Raw genomic sequence first — 26441 nt, forward strand, 5'->3', positions numbered from 1 at the left:
TTAAGAAAGTATTCATTTCCCATCATTCCCCTCTCCAGTGTTTCTCTGGAAAGTTACTAATTTGTCTCAGGCTCTTCAAAGTCCATTCTATATAATCCATTCTATGAAACAGACTGTGAACTGTTACATACATATCTTGCAAGAAAACAGAGGTGAGAACTGAAAATATGGGTAAGAAAAAATAAAAACTATCATTTACATCAGTGGTCCTCAAACTTGACTACATATTAGAGTTCTCTGGAGAGCAAGATGAACACAGACCGCTGGGCTCTACCTCCGAGTTTCTCAGTCAGTTGATGAGTGATGGATCCAGAGAATTTGCTTTTCTAAGAGGTTCAAAATGAATGCTGCTGCTGCTAGACCATGAATGACACTTTAAGATCTAAGATTGACAGATAACATGAAAGTTTTTATAAAAAGTCCGGAAGAATTTTTTAGTTCACTGACTCCTAAAACATCGACATTCACCCTTGCCATCTCCTGTTGGACCACTTCCAATTTGCCTTCACTCTTATCTCCAGTAGCATATTGGGTACCTACTGACCTGGTGAATGCATCTTTCAGTGCCCTATCTTGTTGCCTTTTCATACTGTTCACGGGGTTTTCAAGGCAAGAATACTTAAGTGGTTTGTCATTCCTTTCTCCAGCGGACCACATTTTGTCAATGCCAAAGAATGCTCAAACTACCGCACAATTGCACTCATCTCACACGCTAGTAAATGCAAAAATCTCCAAGCCAGGCTTCAACAATACGTGAACTGTGAATTTCCAGATGTTCAAGCTGGTTTTAGAAAAGGCAGAGGAGCCAGAGATCAAGTTGCTAACATCCATCCGATGGAGCATTGAAAAAGCAAGAGAGTTCCAGAAAAACATCTACTTCTGCTTTATTGACTATGCCAAAGCCTTTGACTGTGTGGATCACAATAAACTGTGGCAAACTCTGAAAGAGATGGGAATACCAGACCACCTGACCTGCCTCCTGAGAAATCTGTATGCAGGTCAAGAAGCAGCAGTTAGAACTGTACATAGAACAACAGACTGGTTCCAAATCGGGAAAGAAATACATCAAGGCTGTATATTGTCACCCTGCTCATTTAACTTATATGCAGAGTACATCATGAGAAATGCTGGACTGCATGAAGCACAAGCACAAGCTGGAATCAAGATTGTCGGGAGAAATATCAATAACCTCAGATATGCAGATGACACCACCCTTAGGGCAGAAAGTGAAGAAGAACTGAAGAGCCCCTTGATGAAAGTGAGAGAGGAGAGTGAAAAAGTTGGCTTAAAGCTCAACATTCAGAAAACTAAGATCATGATATCTGGTCCCATCACTTAATGGAAAAAGATGGGGAAACAGTGGAAACAGTGTCAGACTTTATTTTTTTGGGCTCCAAAATCACTGCAGATGGTGACTGTAGCCATGAAATTAAAAGACACTTACTCCTTGGAAGAAAAGTTATGACCAATCTAGACAGCATACTAAAAAGCAGACATTACTTTGTCAACAAAGGTCCATCTAGTCAAGGCTATGGTTTTTCCAGTAGTCATGTATGGATGTGAGAGTTGGACTGTGAAGAAAGCTGAGCACTGAAATATTGATGCTTTTGAACTGTGGTGTTGAAGAAGACTCTTGAGAGTCCCTTGGACTGCAAGGAGATCCAACCAGTCCATCCTAAAGGAGATCAGTCCTGAGCATTCATTGGAAGGACTGATGTTGAAGCTGAAACTCCATACTGTGGCCACCTGATGCGAAACGCTGACTCATTTGAAAAGACCCTGATGCTGGGAAAGATTGAAGGCGGGAGAAGAAGGGGACAACAGAGGATGAGACGGTTGGATGGCATCACCGACTCAATGGACATGAGTTTGAATAAACTCTGGGAGTTGGTGATGGACAGGGAGGCCTGGAGTGCTGCAGTCCGTGGGTTGCAAAGAGTCAGACACGACTGAGCAACTGAACTGAACTGAACTGAACAGAAGAATTAACTGGAAAACTAACACAGTAAATTCTTGACCACTACAAGAATATCAGTTCCACAAAGACATAGATTTGTAAGACAACTAGGAATAAGCTTTAAAAGAAATGTGAAAGACTTGTAAAAATAAAATTTCACATTGTGACCCTATGGACTGTAGCCCACCAAGCTCCTCTGTCCATGGGATTCTCCAGGCAAGAATACTGAAGTGGCTGCCATGTCCTCCTCCTCTTCCCAACCTAGGGATCAAACCCAGGTATTCTGCATTGCAGGCAAATTCTTTACTGTCTGAGCCACCAGGGAAGGACCCGAATAAATGAATACATGGACACAGATACCACCCCTCACACAGAATATTGAAGAACTTTTACCCAAAAAATTTTACCCAGAATTCATATAGAAATGCAATGCAATCTGAATCAAATTAGCAAAGGGTCAGATTTTTCTTGTGGAGGAGGATGGATATTTTACATGTTGAAACTATAGTGCAATGGGAGATGTAACACATAAAAATTGCCCAGATTTTTTTTTAAATAAGGGGGTAAGCAACTTCCACTTGATGTACTATTAAGGTACAGCAACTATTAAAACAGTGTGGTACTAGTATGGGAACAGACAGAAGGATCAACAGAACAAAATCTAAAAATAGATCAAAATAAATATGGTTATTAACTATGGTGAATGTGGTAGTCACAATTAGCAAAAAATGACAAAATTCTCAATAAATGTGAGGAAACTGAATACATTAGTGGGAAAACATAGAAGGTCTATACCATATATATACACCTCAGAGGAATTAAATCTCTAAATATGAAAAAAATATATAAAAGTAGTAGAATAATATAAAGGAGTTTTTTTCCTGTTTAATGTTCACATTTTCAAACTATAAAAAATGTAGTTTATTTTGTTCTTTGTTTTTAATTGCAGTTAACATGCAACATTATATTAGTTTCAGGTGTACAAAATAGTAAATATTTTTATAGAATACACTCCATACAAAAATGATATTCCCTGTGCTGTAGATTACATCCTTGTAACTATTTTATACTTAGTAGTCTGTACCTCTTAATCCCCTTCATCTAGTTTGCTCCACCTGCCCCTTCCTATCCTTGGGTAAAAACTAGTTTGTTCTCCATATTTGTGAGTCTGTTTCTATTTTGTTGTAATTGTTCATCTATTTCATTTTTTAGATTCCACAGATAAGTGAAAACACTGTATTAGACTTTCTCTGTCTGGCTTATTTCACTAGGTACAAAACCGTCCAGGTCTACACATGTTGACATAATTGCAAAATTTCATTTTTTATGACTGAGTAACTGGACATGGAACAACAGACTGGTTCCAAATAGGAAAAGGTGTACGTCAAGGTTGTATATTGTCACCTTGCTTATTTAACTTATATGCAGAGTACATCATGAGGAACGCTGGGCTGGAAGAAGCACAAGCTGGAATCAAGATTGCTGGGAGAAATATCAATAACCTCAGATATGCAGATGATACTACGCTTATGGCAGAAAGTGAAGAGGAACTCAAAAGCCTCTTGAGGAAAGTGAAAGAGGAGAGTGAAAAGGTTGGCTTGAAGCTCAACATTCAGAAAACAAAGATCATGGCATCTGGTCCCATCAATTCATGGGAAATAGATGGAAAAACAGTGGAAACAGTGTCAGACTTTATTTTTTGGGGCTCCAAAATCACTGCAGATGCTGATTGCAGCCATGAAATTAAAAGACGCTTGCTCCTTGGAAGGAAAGTTATGACCAACCTTGATAGTATTTTAAAAAGCAGAGACATTACTTTGCCAACCAAGGTCCGTCTAGTCAAGGCAATGGTTTTTCCCGTGGTCATGTATGGATGTGAGAGTTGGACTATAAAGAAAGCTGATCGCCGAAGAATCGATGCTTTTGAACTGTGGTGTTGGAGAAGACTCTTGAGAGTCCCTTATACTGCAAGGAGATCCAACCAGTCCATTCTAAAGGAGATCAATCCTGGATGTTCATTGGAGGGACTGATGCTAAAGCTGAAACTGCAATACTTTGGCCACCTCATGCAACGAGTTGATTCACTGGAAAAGACTCTGATGCTGGGAAAGGTTGGGGGCGGGAGGAGAAGGGGACGACGGAGAATGAGATGGCTGGATGGCATCACCGACTCTGTGGACATGAGTTTGAGTGTACTCCGGGAGTTGGTGATGGACAGGGAGGCCTGGCGTGCTGTGATTCATGGGGTCGCGGAGAGTCGGACATGACTGAGCGACTGAACTGAACTGAACTGAACTGAATATTCCATTGTGTATATATACCAAGTCTTCTTTATTAACCCATCTGTTGATGGATAACTGAGTAGTATTCCATTGTATATATATACCAAATCTTTAGTAATTCATCTATTGATGGATATTTAGGGTGTTTCCATATCTTGGCTATTATGAATAATGCTATGAACACTGGGGTGTATATATCTTTTCTAATTAGTATTTTTGTTTTCTTTTGATAAATACCCAGGAATCAAGTTACTGGATCACATGGTAGTTTTATTTTTATTTTTTTGAAGAACATCCATAATATTTTCCACTGTGGCTGCACCAATTCCCACTGAGAGTACACAAAGGTTCCCTTACCTCCACATTCTTGCCAACACTTATCATTTCTTGTTGTTTTGATGATAGCCATCCTGACAGGTGTAAGGTGCTACCTCACTGTGGCTTTGATTTGCATTTTCCTGATGATTGGTGATGTTGAGCATCTTTTCATGTGTCTGTTGGCCATCTGTGTGTTTTCTTTGGAAAAATGCCTATTTAGGTCTTCTGTCCATTTTTCAATCATTATTTGTTTTTTAAATATTGAGGTGTATAAGTTCTTTACACATTTTGGCTATTAAACCATAAAACTCCTAGAAGAAAGCAAAGGCAATAGACTCTTTGACCTTGGTCTTAGCAATATGTTTTTGGCTCTGTCTCCACAGAAACGGGAAACAAAAGCAAAAATAAACAAATGGGACACGATTAAAAGCTTTTGCACACAAAGAAAACTTATCAAGAAAAGAAAAAGGCAACCTACTGAATGGGAGAGAGTAACTTTTTAATAGGACATAAAAAAAATTAAGGGCCAACAAAAAACACAGAAGCCATAAAGAAAATAAAACTGGTTTATATGGTTGTTAGTTTAAAAAGAAGTTACAAGTTTATATTGTGCAACACATTTAAAAGACAAGGGGAAGTGGAGAGGGACTGTAACAACGACTACAGGCAAAAGGTTTTCTTTTTTAATTTTTATTTATGTACTTATTTTTAGCTGTGCTGGGTCTTCATTGCTGCTAGGACTTTTCTCTAGCTGCGGAGAGTGGGGGCTACTCTAGTTGCTGTGCGCAGGCTTCTCATTGCAGTGGCTTCTCTTGTTGTGGAGCATAGGCTCCAGGGCATGCAGGCTTCAGCTGTTGTGGCTTCAGGACTCTAGAGCACAGGCTCAGAAGTTGTGGCACACAGGCTTTGTTGCTCCACGGCATGTGGGATCTTCCCGGATCAGGGAGCAAACCTGTGTCTCCTGCATTGACAGGCAGATTCTTTACCACCACTGAGTCACCAAGGAAGTCCCAGGCAAAAGTTTAATATTCATCATACATAAAGTAGTCCCCCCAAAATCATTTATAAAGATGAGGAACCCAATGGGCAAGTATTTGAACAGGTCTTTCCTAGAAGAAGAACAACAAAGAAGCATAAGAAGAGATGTTTAACCTTAATTTGTATGTGTGCGTGTGTCAGAAACCAAGAGAAACTCACAGCATGTTAAAGACACATTTTTATCCTTCGCCATATTTTAAAAAATTTACTGAGTTATAGTCAATATTAGATAAGTTTCAGGTATACAAAAAAGTGATTCACAATTTTTAAAGGTTATACTTCATCTATCGGTTCAGTTCAGTTCAGTTCAGTCTCTCAGTCGTGTCCGACTGTTTGCGACCCCATGAATCACAGCACGCCAGGCCTCCCTGTCCATCACAAACTCACGGAGTTCACTCAAACTCATGTCCATCGAGTCGGTGATGCCATCCAGCCATCTCATTCTCTGTTGTCCCCGTCTCCTCCCGCCCCCAATCCCTCCTAGCATCAGACTCTTTTCCAGTGAGTCAACTCGTCGCATGAGGTGGCCAAAGTATTGGAGTTTCAGCTTTAGCATCAGTCCTTCCAATGAACACCCAGGATTGATCTCCTTTAGAATGGACTAGTTGGCTCTCCTTGCAGTCCAAGGGACTCTCAAGTGTCTTCTCCAGCACCACAGCTCAAAAGCATCAATTCTTTGGCGATCAGCTTTCTTCACAGTCCAACTCTCACATCCATACATGACCACGGGAAAAACCATAGCCTTGACTAGACGGACCTTGGTTGGCAAAGTAATGTCTCTGCTTTTTAATATGCTATCTAGGCTGGTCATAACTTTTCTTCCAAGGAGTAAGCGTCTTTTAATTTCATGGCTGCAATCAGCATCTGCAGTGATTTTGGAGCCCAAAAAAATAAAGTCTGACACTGTTTCCACTGTTTCCCCATCTATTTCCCATGAAGTGATGGGACCAGATGCCATGATCTTCGTTTTCTGAATGTTGAGCTTCAAGCCAAACTTTTCACTCTCCTCTTTCACTTTCATCAAGAGACTTTTTAGGTCCTCTTCACTTTCTGCCATAAGGGTGGTGTCATCTGCATATCTGAGGTTATTGATATTTCTCCCGGCAATCTTGATTCCAGCTGGTGCTTCTTCCAGCCCAGCGTTCCTCATGATCTGCTTATTTAACTTATATACTTCATCTATAGTTATTATAAAATATTGGTTATATTCCTTGTACTGTATAATATATCCTTGTATTTTATTTTATACATAGTAGTTTGTATCTCTTAATCCTTCACTCATATCTTTCCCCTACTTACTTCCCTTTCCCCACTGATAACCACTATTTTATTCTTTATATCTACAAGTATGTCTTGTTTTTGTTATATTCACTGCTGCTGCTAAGTCACTTCAGTTGTGTCCGACTCTGTGCGACCCCATAGACGGAAGCCCACCAGGCTCCCCGGTCCCTGGGATTCTCCCAGCAAGAACACTGGAGTGGGTTGCCTAGCTTGTTTTGTTTTTTAGATTCTACATATAAGTGACAACAAGCAGTAATTGTCTTTCTGTCTGACTTATTTCACTAAGCATAATACACTCCAAGTCCATTCATGTTGCTTCAAATAGCAAAACTTTCATTTTTTAATGCCTAAGTAGTATTCCAGTGTGTGTGTGTGTGTGTGTGTGTGTGCATCACATCTTTTTATCAATTCATCTGTTGATGGACACTTAGGTTGTTCCCATATCTTGGCTATTATAAATAATCCTGTTATGAACACTGGGGTGCATGTATGTTTTCAAATTAGTGTTTTCTTGTTTTTTTCAGATATATACCTAGGAGTGGAACTGCTGGATCATATGGCAGTTCTAGTTTTATTTTTTGAGAAACCACCATACTATTTTCCACATTTTTACATTCAAAAGATAGTAAGACACTGCTCAGATCCTACTAAAACCATGAAGTATCCTGTATCTTCACTTATACAAACAAGAAAAAGTCAAAGTAACAGAAACCATAAACAAAATGAAAAGACAACATACAGAATGGGAGAAAGTACTTGCAAATGATGTGACTGACAAGAGGTTAATTTCCAAAGTATATAAACAGCTCATTTATAGCTCAGTATAAAAAACTAAACAACCCAATCAAAATATGGGAAGATCTAAATAGATATTTCTCTAAAGAAGACATACAGATGGCCAAAGGGTACATGAAAAAATGCTCAACATGGCTATTTATTAGAGAAATGCAAGTCAAAACTATAATGAGGTATCACCACACCAGCCAGAATGGCCATCATCAAAAAGTCTACAAATAATAAATGGTGGAGAGGGTGTGGCAAAAAGGGGACCCTCATATCCTGTTGGTGGGAATGTAAACTGGTGCAACCACCATGGAGAACAGTATGGAAGTTTCTTAAGAATCTAAAAGTTGAATTACCATAGGACTCAGCTACCCTACTCGTGGGCATATATCCAGACAAAACTATAATTTGAAAAGGTACATGCACCCCAATGTTCACTGCAGCACTATTTACAACAGCCAAGACACAGAAGCAACTAAAATGTCCATCAACAGATGAATGGATAAAGAAGATGTGGCACATATATACAATGGAGTATTACTTAGTCATTAAAAAGAATGAAATAGTGCAGCAACATGGATGGACCTAGAGATTATCACATTAAGTGAAGTATGACAGAGAAAGCCAAACAGAATTATGATATTGCTTATACATCTAAAAAAATGATACAAATGAACTTATATACAAAACAGAAATAGACTCATAGACACAGAAAACAAACATGGCTATCAAAGGGGAAAAGCTGGGAGATGGATAAATTAGGAGCTTGGGATTAAAATATACATATTACTATATATAAAATAGATAATCAACAAGGATCTACTGTATAGCATAGGGAATTCTACTCAGTATCTTGTAGTAATGTACAACAAAAGGAATTTTCAAAAGAATATATGTATATATGAATCACTTTGCTGTACATCTGAAACTTACACATTATAAATCAACTATATTTCAATAAAAATTTATAAAAACTCTTGATACAATAAAAATATTATACTTCAAAAGAAAGTGACAAAGTAATGCACAACATGGTGACTATAGTTAATGATACTATACTGCATTTGAAATTTGTTAAGAGTAAATCTTAAAAGTTCCCATCACAAGAATAAAGAGCTGTAATGATGTACAGTGATAGATACTAACTTGACTTCCTCAAGTGATCATTTCAAACTACACACAAATATCAATTCATTATGCTGTGTAACTGAAATTAATGATGTTATATGTCGATTATAACTCAATTTTAAAGAAAAGAGAGGGAGCAAGACAATGAAGAAGAAAAAAGCTTACAAAAAACCTTTTAAATGAAATCTTTATAGAAAATCAGAGAAGATAAACAAAAATTTATTGTACATTTTACTGGAGAAGGCAATTAAGTAGGTTCATTATTAAAGCTTCCAGTTTGGGCTTAGTTTAAGAAAGCAGGTGAAGGCTGTTGTTTTTTCCCATCCCCATGCTAGCTGGCCGAAATTGAATTTGTCCTCCATGTTCCAAAGGGTAAAATTCTTAAGTGCTTTTATATTACAGTAATCACCTTACCAGAAAGCTGTTTATCCAAGCAAAATGAGATTCATAAGCTATCTTAAAACAAAAATGCTTTTGTCTCCAATATAATGGAATAATCAAGCTCCAAGTGACTTGAAAAATCCAGATGCAATGCAGTGTTTTTGTTATATTATATTTTTCTAGTATTATAAAAGTAAAGAATGAATCATTTTATTGTCTTTGCACTGGAGACCTTTAAGCTTAAAAATACTAGTTTTCAAATCGATTTATAGCTGAAATCTGAAGTCCATACTCTAAACAATAAGCAAAACCTAAACAATAGCAAAAGAAATGAAAGTATTTCTTCCCTTGTGGTAAAATCAGCATTTCTTTAAAAAGTGTCAATTACTCCCCCAATGATTTAGGTCAATATGAATAGAAGATGCTTATCCTTTGACTTTCTCCATGATCCAGCGGATGTTGGCAATTTGATCTCTGGTGCCTCTGCCTTTTCTAAAACCTGCTTGAACATCTGGGAGTTCACGGTTTACATATTGCTGAAGCCTGGCTGGGAGAATTTTGAGCATGACTTTACTAGCGTGTGAGATGAGTGCAATTGTGCGGTAGTTTGAGCATTCTTTGGCATTGCCTTTCTTTGGGATTGGAACGAAGACTGACCTCTTCCAGTCCTGTGGCCACTGCTGAGTTTTCCAAATCTGCTGGCATATTGAGTGCAGCACTTTCACAGCATCATCTTTCAAGACTTGAAATAGCTCAACTGGAATTCCATCACCACCACTAGCTTTGTTTGTAGTGATGCTTTCTAAGGCCCACTTGACTTCACATTCCAAGATGTCTGGCTCTAGGTCAGTGATCACGTTATCGTGACTATCTTGGGCGTGAAGATCTTTTTTGTATAGTTCTTCTGTGTATTCCTGCCACCTCTTCTTAATATCTTCTGCTTCTGTTAGGTCCATACCATTTCTGTCCTTTATCGAGCCAATCTTTGCATGAAATGTTCCCTTGGAATCTCTAATTTTCTTGAAGAGGTCTCTTGTTTTTCCTCTTCTGTTGTTTTCCTCTATTTCTTTGCATTGATCACTGAGGAAGTCTTTCTTATCTCTCCTTGCTATTCTTTGGAACTCTGCATTCAGATGTTTATATCTTTCCTTTTCTCCTTTGCTTTTCACCTCTCTTCTTTTCACAGCTATTTCTAAGGCCTCCTCAGACAGCCATTTCGCTCTTTTGCATTTCTTTTCCATGGGAATGGTCTTGGTTCCTGTCTCCTGTACAATGTCACGAACCTCAGTCCAGAGTTCATCAGCCACTCTATCAATCAGATCTAGTCCCTTAAATCTATTTCTCACTTCCACTGTATAATCATAAGGGATTTGATTGAGGTCATATCTGAATGGTCTAGTGGTTTCCCCTACTTTCTTCAATTTAAGTCTGAATTTGGCAATAAGGAGTTCATGATCTGAGCCACAGTCAGCTCCTGGTCTTGTTTTCGCTAACTGTATACAGCTTCTCCATCACTGGTTGCAAAGAATATAATCAATCTGATTTCGGTGTTGACCATCTGGTGATGTCCATGTGTAGAGTACTGCCAACATACGCTGGATCATGGAGAAAGCAAGAGAGTTTCAGAAAAACATCTATTTCTGCTTCATTGACTATGCCAAAGCCTTTGACTGTGTGGATCACAATAAACTGTGGAACATTCTGAAAGAGATGGGAATCCCAGACCACCTGACCTGCCTCTTGAGAAACCTGTATGCAGGTCAGGAAGCAACAGTTACAACTGGACATGGAACAACAGACTGGTTCCAAATAGGAAAAGGTGTACGTCAAGGTTGTATATTGTCACCTTGCTTATTTAACTTATATGCAGAGTACATCATGAGGAACGCTGGGCTGGAAGAAGCACAAGCTGGAATCAAGATTGCTGGGAGAAATATCAATAACCTCAGATATGCAGATGACACTACCCTTATGGCAGAAAGTGAAGAGGAACTCAAAAGCCTCTTGATGAAAGTGAAAGAGGAGAGTGAAAAGGTTGGCTTGAAGCTCAACATTCAGAAAACAAAGATCATGCCATCTGGTCCCATCACTTCATGGGAAATAGATGGAAAAACAGTGGAAACAGTGTCAGACTTTATTTTTTGGGGCTCCAAAATCACTGCAGATGCTGATTGCAGCCATGAAATTAAAAGACGCTTGCTCCTTGGAAGGAAAGTTATGACCAACCTTGATAGTATTTTAAAAAGCAGAGACATTACTTTGCCAACCAAGGTTCGTCTAGTCAAGGCAATGGTTTTTCCCGTGGTCATGTATGGATGTGAGAGTTGGACTGTGAAGAAAGCTGATCGCCGAAGAATCGATGCTTTTGAACTGTGGTGTTGGAGAAGACTCTTGAGAGTCCCTTATACTGCAAGGAGATCCAACCAGTCCATTCTAAAGGAGATCAATCCTGGATGTTCATTGGAGGGACTGATGCTAAAGCTGAAGCTGCAATACTTTGGCCACCTCATGCGACGAGTTGACTCACTGGAAAAGACTCTGATGCTGGGAAAGGTTGGGGGCGGGAGGAGAAGGGGACGACAGAGAATGAGATGGCTGGATGGCATCACCGACTCTGTGGACATGAGTTTGAGTGTACTCCGGGAGTTGGTGATGGACAGGGAGGCCTGGCGTGCTGTGATTCATGGGGTCGCGGAGAGTCGGACACGACTGAGCGATTGAACTGAACTGATCCTTTGACTATATTTTGGACAAAATATTTACATGAAAAATTTGAAAAATGTAAACAGATTTTTAAAAGTCCACTCATATATTACATAATATTTATGTTATATAATATTTGTTATTCTGACCAAGAAGAATGTATTGAATTCTACCCACATGATCAGCTAAGTACATTAAGAACTCTAACTAAGATCCACTGTAAGTTATATACCATAATCTAATCAATCTTAGCAAAAAATATATTGTAATCTGTCTTCTAAAAGTTCATTATATTCTTCAACATTAAATCAAAAAAACAAAGAATTTCCATTTAAAAAGATAGAATACTGTCAACACACCATTCAGTCATAATCAGCATGAGTCAATTCAATGAAAACAACAAACATCTGGCCGGATCACAATTATTACAGTCCATTTACTAGAGTTTTATATCTTTTTAGTGAGTGACTTTCAAATATGGTAAAAACCTTTAAATGACAATTCACTAATTAGAGCTCCATAGAAAGCCAACATTCCAGACAAACACTTTTCCAAAATAAATCTCCAGTTTATTAATTAGGTCACTCAACTTATACTGTGCAAGGGATTCAAGGGAGTACACAGAACATGCAGGTCTGGATAAAGATAATAGTTTTTCTGGGCCCCTAACAAGTTTAGCAAACTTAATAAAGTTAAAGAAGACAGTAAGGGAAGTGTAGATAGCTCTATACTTTATGCAATCTTTCATATCCATAGTATAAGTCATATTATGGGATATATACAGGCCTGAGGCTTGTTGATTAATCAAAAAAGTTAAAATAGGAATCACTTGTGACTTGCCTTATCATTTGATCTAGAGACAATGCTTTTTCTTTGTATATAAGCCTGCTAACTGGATTTTTTTCCACAAGTTAACCTCACTCAAAACAATGAATGCATGAACTGTGATTTATAGATATCTTCTTCAAAACAGGAAGAGAAGAAAAAGCCAATTGTACAGTAGAATCCTTAGGAGATTTTATAATTTCCTTCAAATCTTTTTAAAGTTCAGGTCCAGGACTGAAGTGAATTGAGTGACATCTCAGGCTGAAATTTTTCAGGGATTCCCCAAAACTCAGTAATCAAGATAAATGCTAATTTAATGCAATACTTAATGATGAAAGATTGGATGCCTGTCCTGCACAATCAAGAACAAAACAAGGGTAACTGCTCTCAGTATTTCTATTCAATAATGTGCTCAAAGTAGTAGCCAGGACAAACAGTCAAGAAAAAAGTAATAAAAAGCATCAGATTGGAAAGGAGGCAATGAAACTTTCTCTATTAGCAGATGACACGAAATTACACATAGCAAATCCTAAGGAACTGGGTAAAAAGACTGTTAGAATTAATAAATGGGTTCACCAAGGTTACAGGATACAATTTCAATATGTAGAAATCAGCTGTACTTCTATAGTTGCAATAAAAAATATACAATGGAATTAAGAAAAAATTTCATTAATAATAGCACACAAAAGGAAAGAACACTTTGGAATAAATTTAACAAAAGAAGCACAAAAGTTGTACTCTGAAAACTACAAAACACTGCTGAAAAATAAGATCTAAATAAATGGATAAATATCATATGTTCATGGATTGAATTAATAATGTTAAGATGGCAATGCTCCCCAAACTGATCTGAAGATTTAACATAGAGCCTATCAGAATCTCAACTGACTTCCTTGTAGAAACCATCTAGCTGATTCTAAAGTTCATATATAATTGCAAGGGACTTAGCATAGTCAAAACAATATTGAAAAACAAGAACAAAGTGGAAAGACTCAAATTTCCTAATTTCAAAACTTACTAACAAGCAATGGTAATGAAAACAGTTTGGTACTGGCATAAGAACTGTCATAGGGATCAATAGAACAGAACTGATAGTCCAGAAATAAAGCCATGTATCTTTGGTCAACTGCTTTTCAATAAGAGTGCTAAGATCATTCAATAGGGAGAGAACAGTCTCTTTAACAAATGGTACTACACACAATTGGATAGCCACATGCAAAAGAATGAAATTGGACTCTTACTTCATACAATATACAAATATAACTAAAATGGATCAAAAAGGTAAATGTTAGGGCTGAATGATGAAATAGAAGAAAACATAGAGGTAAATCCCTATGTCCTCAGTTTTGGCAAACAATTCCTAACTATGATACCAAAACCATAAACAACAAAACAAAATATAATTTGAACTTCATCGAAATTAAAAACTTTTGTACCGAAGTACATTATCAAGAAAAGTGAACAGGCAACCTATAGGATGGGGGGAATACTTGCAAATATATGTCTGACAAGGGATTAATACACAGAATTCCAACTCATCAACAATAAAAAATTCAATCAGGAATTGAACAAAGATCATGAATTTCTGCAGAGAAGATACACAAACGACCAACAAATACATGAAAAAATGCTCAACATCACTAATCACAGGCAAAATACAAATCAAATTCATATTGAGATACTACTTCTCACCCACTAGGATGGCTATTATGAAAAATGAAACAAAACCAGTTAATAATGAATGTTGGCTAGGGGATGGAGAAATTAGAACCCTTGTATAGTATTAGTGGGAATTTTTGCAAAATGGTGCAATTTCTGTGGAATAGTTTTGCAGTTCCAAAATAAGTTGAACATAGAATTACCATATGACTTGCACATCCACTCCTAGGAATCCACACAAAAGATTTGAAAACAGCTTATCAAACAAAAACATTTACATATACGTTCATAGCAGCATTATTCAAAATAGCTGAAAGTAGGAAACAATGCCAATGACTATCAATTTGTGAATGAATAAACAAAACCTGTTATATTTATATAATGGAATATCATTTAGCCATAAAAAGGAAGGAAGCTCTGATTCATGCTACAACATGGATGAACACTGAATATATTACACTAACTTAAAGAAGCCAGTCAAATAAGGTAACATATTGTATGACTCCATTCATACAAAATGTCCAGAACAAGGCTAACCACAGAGATAGGAGGTATATTTGTCACTGCTTAGGGCTGAAGGAGATAGTGGGTGGTAGGACTGTTATCTAAAAAGCTGGTGTTTATTTTTCTGGTGATAAAAATAAATCAAAATTGACTGGTAATATTTGCACACATCTGTCAATTTACGAAAAATAATGGAATTGTACATCTTTTTTTAATTGAAGCACAGCTGAATCACAATGTCATGTTAGAGACCACTTCCTCCCTCTACCCTGCCACACGAGGCTGTGGCGCATGGTGTAGAGTTGCCTTTCAGCCCCAACTCTTTGCTTCCCGAGTGGGAGGAAAGCTTGTAATGGAGTGGTTCCTCATCTCACACTAACAAGTGCCTGATTACCTCAGAATCGAAGGATTGAAAAATGTCCCAAGTTTCCATGGGGTAAGTTCTCTTAAGAAATGTCATCTGGCACATAGATGCTTACAATAAGATACAGGAGGAATTAGAGAACTGGAGAAACAGATGGAAGATGCTTAGTGGGGGACCAAAAGGAAAATATGACCCAGCAGTTCAAGCCAGATACCTAATGATGTTTTTGATGAAGAAAGTCAAGAGACTATTGGAAGCTAAAGAATGAAATTTCTGGAGCAGTGGATGATGATTTTCTTAAGGCTAAATCCTGGAACAAGTAGTTATATGATTATGAAGCTAACACGCCAGACAGATGGGGTCACAGTGGCTGTAAAGAGTTATATCCTCAAGAATCTGAAACAGACAGTGATCAAGATAGTACATGCTGTCTAATGGGGAAAAAACATCTCTCCAGGTTAAATCACCTACCCATGAATCCCACAAACACAAAAAGTCAAAGAAATCCCACAAAAAAATAAGAAAAAAAAAGTCACACAAAAACCAGAAGGAAAGCAAAAAGGAAGCCACAGATAGAACAGCAGATTCCTCAAGTGAGATCTCAGAAGAAACGGGGGCTTCTAGTGCTAGGAAAAGGAGACAACCATACAAGCGCAAGAAAAAATCCAGGAAAAAGTGTCTCAGAAATCTGCTTTATTCCTAGAGGCAGAAAGTGACACTTCCCAGTCAGATGATTCTGCATCCAGCAGTTCAGAGGAAAGTGAGGAAAGAGACACTAAGAAAACCAAAAGGAAAAATACAAAAAAGCCCACATCCCTACAATTCACTCTATTCATTGTACAATGAAATACGAGAGGACAAAGGCACAAATTGGAAAGTGGCTACAGACGAAAGGTCTGCTGAGGGTTCAGAGGATGACTAAATGAGAAAGAAACATTCTTGTTTCCTGCATGACTGGATATTTATAGTTCTTACATCTTGGAGTTTGCCAGTGACGTTATTGCTCAGCACAGGGAGCCTGAGGTCAGAGACCTGTGCCATCTACATGAGTTCTGTCAGACTTCCTGTCTTCTATTTTGGCCTGTTAAACTTGATCCTCTTACTGTTAATAGGGAATCTGTTATTTTGCTATGAAGGTTTCTTGAAGAGATTATTTTTGTGATTAATCACATTTAGAATAGAGTGCATATGCAGCAAGTTAAAGGACCCAGATATGTAGATGATAGCACTCTCATGGCAGAAAGTGAAGAGGAACTAAAGAGCCTCTTGATGAGGGTCAAAGAGGAGAGTGAAAAAGTTGGCTTAAAACTCAATATTCAAAAAACGAAGATCACTGCATCCAGTCCCATCACTTCATGGCAAACAAATGGGGAAACAATGGAAATAGTGACAGATTTTGTTTTCTTGGGCTCCAAAATCACTGCAGACGGTGACTGCAGCCATGAAATTAAAAGATGCTTGCTCCTTGGAAGTAAAGCTATGACAAACCTAGACAGTGTATTAAAAAGCAGAGACACCAATTTGCTGACAAAGGTCTGTATGGTTTTCAAAGCTATGGTTTTTCCAGTAGTCACGTATGGATGTGAGAGTTGGGCCATAAAGAAGGCTGAGCGCCAAAGAATTGATGCTTTCAAATTGTGATGCTGGAGAAGACTCTTGAGAGTCCCTTGGACTGCAAGGAAATCAAATTAGTCAATCTTAAAGGAAATCAACTTTGAATATTTACTGGAAGGACTGATATGGAAGCTGAAGCTCCAATACTTTGGCTACCTGATGTGAAGAGCCAACTCATCAGAAAATACCCTGATGCTGGGAAAGATTGAAGGCAAAAGGAGAAGCGGGCAGCAGAGGATGAGATGGTTTGACAGCATCACCAATTCAACGGACAGGAATTTGAACAAACTCAGGAAGATAGTGGAGGGGAAGGGAGCCTGGCATGCTACAGTCCATGAGGTAACAAAGAGTTGGACACAATTTAGCAACTGAACAACAACAAAGGACCCAGAAAGCTGAATCCAGTAATGACCTGGGTATACCAATTGCAATGTCAAATTTGGGGAAAGCAAGGGCTGGCGTCAAGAGATGGATTGGTGCTCATGCTGTATAGAATGGTATGATAAAGGAATACTGTGTTGCTCTGTTTCTACAGTAGGTGCCACAACTTGACTTTTTTTGTCTTTGGCCTTGTTGCTTTGATCTTTCTGGATATTGGCCCCACAGATGTGGTCCAGTTTACTTAACGAGGAACTGAACATAAGAACAAACACCTTCCACTCAGGATAACATCCACAGACAGCTGTTACAGGTAGAGACAGGGGGTTTTTGTCAAATTTCCCTGCTGCACGGGGTCTGTGGTTATACTCTGTATATACCTAAACATGGTAATTGGATAGCAAAAGGTTTTCTAGTTCCATTGCTTATTGCCTAAATGTACTTGTGTTCAAAATTATTTATTTAGTTGTCATAGGTGAAGTCCTAAACCAAATGAGTAAGAATTAGGCATCAGTCATGCTGTCTAGTGGTGTGCTGAATAGGATTCAGAGCAAGCAACAGTCATTTAAATGTTGTCTTCCTCGCTTATTTCTTAATCTGTTAATGAACTTTAGATTTTCCCTGAAACTAGGTTGAATCAGTTCTAAAATGAAATGGGTTTCTCAGGGACATATCCAATTCTTCCTAGCCTGCCTTTAGATTAAAGGACCAAGCAGAGATCTTGTTATTTCCCTTTGCTATCTACTGTGATCCTACTATGTTAAGTCTTAAGAAACCAAAATATCACTGGAAGGCTGGCAGAACCCAAATTAATTTTTTTCATTATGGCAGATCAAATGACTTTGTTTTTTCCTGGCTGTCACTTCATGAATTGAGTAAAAAGCTTGAAAACTCAGGAAAAAAGAAAAATCCCCAATGTGCTAGTTTCAGGTATAAAGCAAAGTGATTCAATTATACGTGTGTATATATATATATATATTCCTTTTCAGATTATTTTCCATTATAGTTTATTATAAGATATTGAGTATAGTTCCCTGTGTTAGACAGTAGGACCTCATTGGTTATCTATTTTCTATATAATAGTTTGTATATGCTAATCTCAAACTACTAATTCATACCTCTCCCACCTTTCCCTTCTGGTTGCCATAAGTTTGTTTTCTACATCTGTGAGCCTGTTTCTGTTTTGTAAATAAGTTCATTTGTATCATTTTTTCAGATTCCACATATGATATTTGTCTTTATCTGCCTTACTTCACTTAATATGATAAGCTCTAGGTCCATTCAGTTCAGTTCAGTTGCTCAGTCGTGTCTGACTCTTTGCGACCTCATGGACTGCAGCACGCCAGGCCTCCCTGTCCATCACAAACTCCTGGAGTTTACTCAAACTCACGTCCATTGAGTCAGTGATGCCATCCAAACATCTCAACCTCTGTCATCCCCAGGTCCATTCATGTTGCTGTAAATGGCATTATTTTATCCTTTTTCATGGCTGAGTAATATTCCACTGTATAGATGTACCACATCTTCTTTATCTATTCACCTATCAATGGACAACTACATTGTTTCCATGCCTTGGCTATTATAAATTGGATTTTAAATGAATGAATTCTGTGGTATGTGAATTTAAGCTCAATAAACCTGCTTTAAAAAAAATCTAAATTAATACAGAAAACCCATGATGAACATTACACCAGTACTTTAAATAAAGACAGCCTCAGTATTATTGATAGTATTACTGATTTTCTTAATTTCCTCAAGCTCCAGTATGGCTCAGCAGGGCACTGCATACCCAATGACACCTTTTTAAATCTTAAGCATTTCAATGGACCCTGACATTTCAGGAGTCACCCAATATATTCAACTCTCTTTTCTTAGAAATAGCTTCCTTTTCATAGTTACATTTGAATAGTGATTGTGATATTTAAATAATGTAACCACAGTGATTAGCACAAATGGCATAAAGAGGTTTGTTTCATATCAAGCCACTGACTCGTGATGACATGGGCAGTGCAGGCAAAATTGAAAGGACAACTAGTGAAGAGATCCCTAGTCAAGAGAATTCAATGCATGGTGGCATCAATTAATATCACTTAAAGGCTTCTGACTTGTTAAATGAGGCTCCTAATATACTTGGTTTGGTGGAGGGTTGCTGGGTAAATATAGGACTATCCAGTTGAACTCAAATTTTAGATAAACAGTGGATACATTTTTAGTATACAAATGTCAACAATACTGCATGGAACTTCTTTATACCAAAAAAAAATGTTGTTGTTTACCTGAAATTCAAATTATCTGAGCATCCTGTATTTTAATTTGCTAAATCTGGCAGCCCTAATTTGAGGAAATAATTGCTAGTAGAGCAAACCATGAAACTGAAAATAGCCAGTGAGGGTAGCTGTGGATTTTGAATCTGACTTATGAACTACAGTTCGTGAATTTCTTAATAAGAGTGAAGAAAAATCACTGGAAAAAACAAGAATTCACTCTGTGAAATATTTTGATTACTTAACATTTCCAACCACTACTCCATCTACCCCAATAGACTTAAAAACAAAACTTTTACAATTGTTTACATATTTGCTTACAGAAACACACAATGTTTTCTAATATTTTCAACTAAAATATTTCTCCCTTCATTCCTGAATTTCGTATTACTAATGATAAAACACAGGTGTAAGCTTTTGGTTTGGGTTAGTATTTAAAAGAGAAAAGAATAAAGTTCAACTGCAAGTGTCCAGAATGCCAAGGCTTATATTTAGAGCTTCCATCTCCCTTCAAAGTTCAGGACCCACGCTTGAAAGCCTCCTTTCCTCTAGACTTCATACAGAAAGATGGCCAGCAGTCCAGCTGAGAGACCTACAGCCACCCCCAGCACAGAGGCCCAACCTTCACTCTGTCACCTGGGCAAGAGCTCAGAGGCACTTGAATTTCAACCTTTATCTGTTTTCTCGAGGACATAAAACAGTTCACTTAAAAGAGCTTTAACCAAAGTGCTTAGAAATTATGAGAGGGAAAAAAAGAAGGGACAAAGAAAAAGGGGAAAAATGTATTTTAAAAAATGTTTCTTCTCACAATGTGTATGCAAAGGGGAAAATACAGCATGGGACCATATAAGTATGTTGCTTTTAGTAAGTTCATGTCCATCTCAGACTGCTGCTCGCTCCGTTAAGCCTGTGTGATCTTTACAACATCTCACTGAAGCAGAGAGGTGTAAGTTATAGCCAATTACAAGTGAGGGGATTGAATAAAACCTTGAGTAAATCATCTGCTATTACAATAACCTATATCATCACGAAAAGGCCAATCATATAGACATTAACTAACTACCAGGTATTTCACATTTTAATTACTGTGCTGAATGTCTTTAAGTTTCATTAAGGTAGAAACTGTCTTCGAGATCCAACTTAATATCTTATTATTATATATGTGCTTATATATATATATATATATATACATACATACATATATATGTCATTGTTCAGTTACTAAGTTGTATCTGACTCTTTATTACCCCACAGACTGTAGCCTGCCAGGCTCCTCTGTCCATGGGATTCTCCAGGCAAGAATACTGGAGTGGGTTGCCATGCCCTCCTCTGGGGGATCTTCCCGACACAGGGATCGAACCCGTGTCTCCTTAGTCTCCTGCATTGGTAGGTGGATTCTTTACTACTGAGCAAACCTGGGAAGCCCAAACTACTGTATGTATACACAATAGAGTACTAAGCAGCTATAAAACAGAATGAGGAATATCTCCATATACTACTGCAAAGTTATCTTCAAATACATTTCTAAGCAAAGCAAAACAGAAACAAAAAAATCCTCAGTGTGCACAGTATGCTACTGTTTATCTAAGAAAGGAATTGGGATGGCTACCTATATGAGAAGGAGAGAAAGGTAATAGTTGGACTTCTTTGAATATGTCTTCTTTTGTAGACGAGACTTTTGAACTGTGTAAATATCATACCTAATTCAAAAGAAATGCTTGGAACAAAATAGGGACATTTTCATATGCATAGTCTATCTCTTTATTCTTACTGCTGTTCAACTATACATGAGTAGAATGGATGTATATATTTTATATGAAATACCACTATATAATTTGCAACTTATTTGTAAATTATATATTCAGAAGAACAACTGTCACAATTGATTTCAGCACTTCTTACTGCTTTTGTAATTATTATCTTTGACTTTCAGGGCCCCACAGGGCCAAATTTCACCTCTTTACTTACAACATTTATTTATGTTTAATTCCTGGCAGATAATTTACCATTGTGAGCCATAAGATGGGTATCAGAGCCTGAAGAATATTAATATTATGCATATTACTTCCAAGTATTTTAAGTTAATTGGATAAGCTCCATGAAATAGTGTCCCGTCAGTCCACTTGAATGAGAAAGAAGAGAAACTCTTCTAGGGGAAAGTTTTGGCACATTTTTGAAATGAAACTTCTTTTCCACAGATTCTCTTCACTCCTTCTATACAAACACAGGAAAAGAGGGAATAGAAACTTGGAGGAGCTGAAATATTTTTGTTCTAGACAGAGTAGAACCATAAGAACAGGAAACGTAAGAGAATAGTCAGACGTGGCTTATTTATTGCCAGAAGAGGTGGTGCTGGGTAAGAATTTCACTTACAACAATTCTGTTGAAAAAGTCTGAAACAGACCGTTGGACTTTCCTGGGCATGATGTGCAAAGTATTTTCCTAGAGAAAAAGGGAAAGATTTACTCTGCTGTAGGTTTCCTGACCATGATCATCTAGTGAAGAGTGGGTGAGAGTCTCCAAGAGTTAAAACTAACTTTATAACAAAGATGTATATTTGGCTGTCAGGAAATTCTCCCCGCCCTTGGAACCAGCATGGGAATACTAGCTCAAAAAGGAGTAATTGAAGTAGTTCTGGGTTTTTTAGGGTTTGTTTTTTTCTTTTTTCTCAGCTTGCTTCTGGGTTTAATTACCTTTGGTTACCTTTCAGACAATGGAGAAGGAAATGGCAACCCACTACAGTATTCTTGCCTGGAGAACACCATGGACAGGGGAGCCTGGTGGGCTGCTGTCCATAGGGTCACACAGAGTCGGACACAACTGAAGCAACTTAGCATGCATGTATTGGAGAAGGAAATGGCAACGCACTCCAGTATTCTTGCCTGGAGAATCCCAGGGACAGAGGAGCCTGGTGGGCTGCCATCTGTGGGGTCGCACAGAGTCGGACACGACTGATGTGACTTAGCAGCAGTAGCAGCAATTCAAAATTGCATTTAAAAACCAATATTAAAATCACAAGTAAAATTAAATAAATGACCCAGACTGTGTATCCTTGTTGGTTGTATAATTGTATAAACAGAAATTATAATTCAAGTGACTTTAAAACACAACTTAAATGTAGATTTCTAGTGAGATATACTTTAAAGACAAAAAAAAAAAAAAACCTGCCCCAAAGCACAACTGTGCAGACATGCACACACACACACACACACACATATTGTAAATGGCTTCCAATAATCACATTATTGATGGCCATGCTGGTATTGTTATTCTGAGGCTGTTATGTATATATGGCGGGATAAACAAAATGATAATTATGTAGGTATCACTGAACCTCTGTATTTGTCAAAAGGGGATACATTTGTAGTTATCATTGAGGTTAATTAAATTTGAATGGTCATTATCAATAAGAACTCATGATATAGTTTATCCTAAAGAAAAATTACAGTTGTATTAATATAGTCAAGAAAGGCTTTAAAATAATGATCCATCTAGTAGCAATAATACTCCTAATAATTATATTGTGATATCTAAATAACATTCCCCTCCAAATAAAGAAACAAGGGCTCCATTTTCTAAATGGCTGATAATGGGGTCTAGAGCAGAAATGTACAAGAGGGCCCTGGAGTAACTTACACTGAAAAGTAAGGAAGCCACCAAAGACTCCTAGGGCCATGTCAAAAGGACTTCGAAGCCAATATAAATAAGCTTCCATTGCCCAATATGGGATCATTTGAGGATCAATAAGGGTAATAACTATGAGGACTGAAGCACATCGTATATGTCTAAATGCAAGAGCTCATAATCATGCTAAAAATGATCACTGAGCATTTCTGGAAGGTGGTAAAAAACCAGCAAATTATTTTGGAAGCACAAAAATAAAGGGAAAGTATCAATCACTCATCTTGTCTTTTCCATGTGATTTCTGCATCAGGCTAAATGTACCATAAAAGAGGTAAGCACAAACACTTGGGAAATAGTGAGGATGGTGTCAGCATCAGGCGAGATGAACTGTGGAGCAACAACCACAAGGTGGAAAACCAATGGGGAAGTGGAGGCAGTAACAGCAAGACCAGCTTGCAGACTGTCATGATGGTGTGAACAGAATGACAAGGAGGTCTGGAAACGAAACAGTGGTAATGAGGAAGGAGAAGAGAGGACAGATTTAATCAACTAACTGGATGAATGAGAGGAGTACAAATTATCAGTACAGTTTTTATATCTTGGGTGATTGATGGATGTTAGTGCCATTAACCAAATTGATGATTCTAAGCAGCAGTGCAAAAATATAATTGACATTTCTAAGGAAAAGCAACAGTTATCAAATTCCAACAAAATTCAAAATTATCCTTAGAAGAAAATGCACACTGGCCAATTAGGGAATAAGGAAAAAGAGGAAAAGAAGTAAGTTCTGGTATTCCCCTTCTTCCTAGAATCTTTACTTTTCCCATAAGATCCATTTTTCCTCCCAATGTATACATATACATTCCAACCAGTCCATTCTAAAGGAGATCAATCCTGGGTGTTCATTGGAAGGACTGATGCTAAAGCTGAAACTCCAATACTTTGGCCACCTCATGCAACGAGTTGACTCACTGGAAAAGACTCTGATGCTGGGAAGGATTGGGGGCAGGAGGAGAAGAGGACGACAGAGAATGAGATGGCTGGATGGCATCACCGACTTGATGGACTTGAGTTTGAGTGAACTCCAGGAGTTGGTGATGGACAGGGAGGCCTGGTGTGCTGTGATTCACGGGGTCTCAAAGAGTCGGACACGACTGAGCGACTGAACTGATGTTTATTTTTGACTTTCGTTTATCAGAAGACACTTCCAATAAGTGATCTATACTCATTGCTTCCAGGACGAGTCCAAAGTCCTCGCTGAACCAATTTCTAGCTCTGTGACTAGATAAAAACCAAGTAATTGTCAAGTGTTCTCCTAGGCAACTAGTATGTACATTTCCAGCAATTCTCAATACCTTGGAAGGCTGACATAAATATCTGAAATTCATCAATGAGGACCCTGAGACCCAGAGATCTTAAATAACTTGTCCAATGTCAAACTGGAATTTAAAATCCAGGAACTGCAAGGTGCCTAAATGAATGCTGGTCACAGAATGACCACTGAAAATACTTGGGGACTTCTTCCACTTTTTCACAGGATAAATTACAGCACCATTTCTTTCAGTAAAGCAGAAAGAATCTTACTTTCTAATAATAACTGATCATAAAATGTCACGTTTCTATAGCAAATGTCACAATCTATAGCAAAATTACCCGAATATAAAGCCAAACAATCCTTTTTAACACATAAAATGAAAATTTATATATCTTACAATATAATGCCTAGAATGAACCAGCTTGGAAGGAACTTCATCTGTTAAAAGTGCAGCAAAGAAATCAGTAAATAAGAGGTCTCAGAGACAAAACACATGTCACGAAGTTCAAGCACAAATGCACATTTATATTAGTAACTAACATGCCCCTGAGTCCTTCTAGTACAATTCCTAAGAAGCTTGGCAGACTGGTTTTAAGCCTGCAACAAATCATTACGGGGCAAGAAGGGAGCCACATGAAGGCACACTGACAACTGCAATGTATAATATTTGACAGCAATAGAAAGGGGAAAATCATAGAAACCAGCTCAAGAAAGGTAAGGAGAGCACAACACTTGAGAATCATATATTATAGAAGCAAACAGTAGTACAAGACCCAACAGATCCTAAGGGTATCTCTAAAAGACAGTTAGTAATAGGTGTAAAGATGGCCGCAAGTCAGCAAGGACAATATTCAAACGAAGTATTTAAAATGAAAAATATATTGGCGTTAAAAGGGTAAATTGTTATTTAAAAAGAAAAAATTCTAGAATGTTTCATTTGCCAAGGAATCAAGAAATCTGAGGTTTTAACTGTCATGAGCTGCATCTTCACTTTTTATCACCTTATTTTTAATAAACATATAGCAAATTTCCCTAAAGTTGCATCAACCATTTTAACCCTGCTATTAAAATAAATCTTAGAATGTATAATGAAGTAGTGGGTAATGATAACATGCATAATAAGAGATTTGGGAGATTACAGCAAGAAAAATTCACTCCTCATCACTATACATTTATTAATGAAGAAAATGCATATGAGAGATGTAGTTACTATCTGTTCCTTCATTACTAGTAGAAATAATACAGAAAATGTCCATTAGGATATAACTTCATTTCCAAGCCTCAGGACACATACACACCCCAGTTTGCCTCCGTGTTAAGTGGTGTTCAGGCTCTTGACCCTCACAATGCAATGTGCTACAGTATCTGAGCAACACTACCATACAATCAATTCAGTTGCTCAGTCGTGTCCGACTCCTTGAGACCCCATGGCCTGCAGCATGCCCAGCTTCCCTGTCCATCACCAACTCCCAGAGTTTTCTGAAACTCATGTCTGTCGAGTCAGTGATCCCATCCAACCATCTCATCCTCTGTCGTCCCCTTCTCCTGCCTTCAATCTTTCCCAGCATCGGAGTCTTTTCCAATGAGTCAGCTCCTCACATCAGGTGGCCCACATATTGGAGCTTCAACTTCACCATCAGTCCTTCCAATGAATGTTCAGGATTGATTTCCTTTTGGGTTGACTGCTGGGATCTCCTTGCAGTCCGAGGGACTCTCAAGAGTCTTCTCTAGCACCACAGTTCAAAAGCATCAATATCCCAGATACAACAGCCCTTCCATCCTTTTGGTTAAGAACATGAACTCTGGGTTCAAATTCTAGCTCTGACCTCATGAACTGTGTGATCTGGGTACTTCATTCTCATCTGTAACATGGACAGTAAGGGACTTCCCTGGTGGTTCAGCGATTAAGAACCTGCCTTCCAATGCAGGGGATGTGTGTTGGATCCCTGACCAGGGAACTAAGATTGCCACATGCCCTGGGACAACTAAGCACTGCAACCAGAGAGAAGCCTGTGCACAGTAA

At 38.0% G+C, this 26441-nt stretch overlaps 1 protein-coding gene and 1 pseudogene across 3 annotated transcripts in view; one reads left to right on the forward strand and one right to left on the reverse strand.

Moving 5' to 3' along the window:
- KLHL13 (kelch like family member 13) overlaps positions 1–26441 on the reverse strand; it is a 203215-nt gene that overhangs the window by 121349 nt on the left and 55425 nt on the right. The gene's annotated exons all lie outside the window — the stretch shown is intronic.
- Positions 15276–16145, forward strand: LOC129563988 (uncharacterized protein NKAPD1 pseudogene; annotated as a pseudogene).

Source organism: Moschus berezovskii, chromosome X (genome assembly GCF_049115385.1).
Source record: "Moschus berezovskii isolate FMDL1 chromosome X, NW_MosBer_1.0, whole genome shotgun sequence".
In the NCBI taxonomy this organism is placed as follows: Eukaryota; Metazoa; Chordata; class Mammalia; order Artiodactyla; family Moschidae; genus Moschus; species Moschus berezovskii.